Raw genomic sequence first — 3,532 nt, forward strand, 5'->3', positions numbered from 1 at the left:
GCCGGCCCCCCCCCCCCCCCCCCCCCCCGCACAATCTGCTTGGTGCTGCTTTGCCCTTGCGCTTAGCCCAGCATTGCCCAAACATCTGCCTGTTCACGGGTACCTCTGCTGTCTGACCTGCAACGGGAAGAGCTTCATGTATAGAAGTGAAGAGTTTGGGATAGGGGATAATACATAACCCCCACCCCCAAAGATAAATACAGTGTGAATGTTTAAGAATGGCTCATCATAATTAAGAAAATTAGGTGCTGCAAGATGTAATGTGGGGGGTTGTAACTCTCGACGGCCGTCTGCAGGGGATGAGCCAGGTCCATGGATGGAGGGGCAGCTCTGTTGATGGGTTTTGCTGTGGCAATGAAGTGAAACCCTCGTGCTCAGGGTGGGGAATGCCACTGGATACGTGTGGAGCAGGATCCAACTGCCAACTGGAGACGGTTTTCTTGAGTTCCGTATCATTTAATGAATGTGCTGCTCATGTGCACACTTTTTTGGAATGAAAGCAACTGGAACCGTGTTCCCAGCGAAGCTTCAGGAGGGAGAACTGCTGTGCAGCCAGACTAAGTTGCACATCTGGAAATGACACCTCCATGGCAGGAGCTGACCCCCCTTCAGGCTCCTGAAATCCAGGAGACTGAACCCTGGAATGCCCACAGTGCCGCAGCTTCTAGGATGCCTCCAGATCGCTGCAAGTGCTATTTTGCTCAGTGGGGAACCTGCCAGTGTGGGGGAATGCCTTAAAAAAGACCTCCCCCCCCCCCGCTTTTAAAATGCATGTCCTACTCTGCTTTAATTCCATGGGCCGGTGTACTATTGAAATGCAGCCTGGTGTGGAACAGCTGCTTTCCTGTTGGGGATGATCCAGAGGAGCTGTGCAGGATCCTGCCTTGACGAGAAGCGGGACCCTCCAGGCTGGAATTGGGCAGCGAGAGAGGGAGACGGGCCTGTCGCACCCGCAGAAGGCGGCACCCTGCGACCCGATGCAGCACCCGCACTTGGCTTCTGCAGTCTGCCTCACGATGGGCACAAAGCCATCCGCACAATGCCCAGCCCAGAACGGCCACCCCTTGTCTGAGCTTGGCTTCTTTGGCACAAGCTGTTGTGTGGGCAGAAAAATACGGCAGCAGCGGAGCGATACTCGGGCTGCGAGGTGTCTGGTGCCGATGAGGGCAAGCGTGTGGGGGTTCGGAGGCAGGAAAACAGGCAGGCCCTTCCTGCCTCGGATCCATGCAGGTGGCAGATGGACACAGACAATGAGCGCTGGCTCTGAAGGCTCAGAAAGAGCCACGTTACCTCTGGGAAAGGATGGGAGCCACAACTGATTTGGCGGGGAGGGGAGGGGATGGATTGCTGTCCACAGCGCTCTGCAGGCAGAGGTCTCTGACAGAAGACCAGCTCACTTCTTGCTCCTTTGGCTTCCCGCAGTTTGCCTCTTGGCGGTTGTTGAGTTGGCCCTCTAAATCTTAGCTGTTTTCGCTTCCTTTAGCACCTTTGCCCCCTTATGAGGCAGAAAAAAGTACACTCCATGTGGAGGCTGGTTGGGTGAACCCCCCCCCCCCGACAACAAGGCCTGTTCCCACCATTTTCCTGCCTCTATGAAAGCAGTGCACATGCGTGTGATGTGGAGCCCACGTGAATCAGCTGGTGCGGCCCGCTTGTGTCAGGCTGCACCCCATCTCCAGGGGAGGCAAGTGGCCTTCAGGCGAGTCTCCACTGGGGATCGCCAAGAGTAGGGAGGCCACCCTGCCCCCCAGGTGGAGGAACCTTGGCGCTGGCTTGGCACCTGTGCTTCGACAGGACATCGGGCTGTGTGTGCTCGGCCAGCTGGGCAGAATGCAAAGGCCCTTTTCACTCCCCTGGGGAACAGCTGCGTAACTTGAGTGCTTCTCCCAATTGCGTGCTGGTTAGAAATGCCGAGAGCTGCTGCCCAGCCTGCCCTGGTGGGCACCTGGTTGGGGAAGGCCACCTTAGAAAGACCGAGATAATGCCCAAATTCTGTGCCGCAGTGCCTGCTACAAAGCACACGGTCCAGCGTGCACTGTGGGCATTTAGGTGCCACAGAAGCGGCGGCGTCGTAAAGGAATGAGTCGCTGCGTGGCCCTGTGTCTTCCTGGCAGCCTTGTGGACAGCAGGGCAGTGGCTGCGCCCGGTCCTTCCTGCCACAGGCAGCGCAGTGTCTCTCGAAGCGGGCCGGCCGCTCGAGTGCGTGCTTGCAAAAGCAGAGGCCGGGGTGGAGGATCCGTAGGGCAGGCAGTCTATTCAGAAGCACCTCTGTTGCCTTTCCATGGAAACACCTGCTGGGCTGCTGCTTTGTACATGCTAAAATTAAACGGTTCCAAGATGAGAGTGTGCTTCAAAATTTAATTCAGCTATTCCAGGGTGGGAAATGCGGATGGTGTGCTTTAACATGGAGTCCTGCACTGAGCTGGGTTTGGCTTGATGGCCTCTGGCCTCTGGCCCCGCCCAACTCTGCTGTTCAAAGATGTTAAGACTGGGCTTATAACATCAGAATGTGTCCGGCGTTTGTACATCCCGGCCCTCTCTGCGTGGCTGGAAGGGAACAGCCTGCCATCGGAGGGAACACCGGGACCGGTTGGCGTCCTCGCAGTGAACTGGAGCAAGGAGGCGGCTTGTGCTTTGGCGGTAGGGTGGGAGCCACAAAGGAGGGCAGGTGAAGGCGCAGCTGTGCTTCAGCACTTGGCGAGAGCAGGGCTGGGGCCCCAGCACGGCCTGGAGAACCTGGCTGCCCATGCACGCCAAGCTCCTGCAGCCAGCGGCGCATGCTCGGTGCATGGCAGCCTCAGCCAGGCGGTGCCCAGACAGCCGGTCCAAGCGGCTCGCCCCCTCCACTGGCATCGGGCACGGCCCACAGGGGGGTTGTTCTGTGGGTCCCATTTACCTGAATGGGGCCGCACCACAGAACTTGAGGCCGTTCGCCTCAGCTCTCGGCCCCGCTCTCCTGGGCTTGCACAGGAAGCAAGAGAGACCGTCCCACTGTGGGCCCACGCCGTGTCGCACTTAGGCTGCGGGGACAATATACTTGTGCGCAGAGGACGCCTTCAGCTAAATACCAGCACTCCTGCCTAGTTGAGGTCTGGGAACCAAATTCAACCCGCCACCCCTTCTCTTCCCTCTCCCTGAGCCTGTGCTTTGGAGGAGCCCACCAAAGTGGGTTCCTCCAGAAACTCTAGTTTGGACCACCCCAGAACAATCCCAGCAGGCTGCTCTCCTTTTGCTCAAGCCCCCATAATGCCAGTGGCCATGCCAGGGCAGGATCCCGGAGGAAGGCGGCAGGAACAAGCAGATGGCAGGAAGCGGGGGGAGGGGGTGCTTTGCCGGTGGTCACTCACTGTGGATCAATGCCTGACTCCAAGCCAGAGGGGAGGAGAGGCCGGGCAGTTTCCAAGAGAGGTCCAGCTTTGCAGCAACAGAAATGGGACCAAGCACAGACATGGAGGAAGGCGTCTCTGCCCAACTGGTGGGGGCTTGCCGCATCCACAGGCTTCCTGGCTGGACCGGGTGGTGGCTCCTCTCT

This window comes from Varanus komodoensis, unplaced genomic scaffold, assembly GCF_004798865.1.
Source record: "Varanus komodoensis strain SLA01 unplaced genomic scaffold, ASM479886v1 scaffold44_3, whole genome shotgun sequence".
Taxonomy (NCBI): Eukaryota; Metazoa; Chordata; class Lepidosauria; order Squamata; family Varanidae; genus Varanus; species Varanus komodoensis.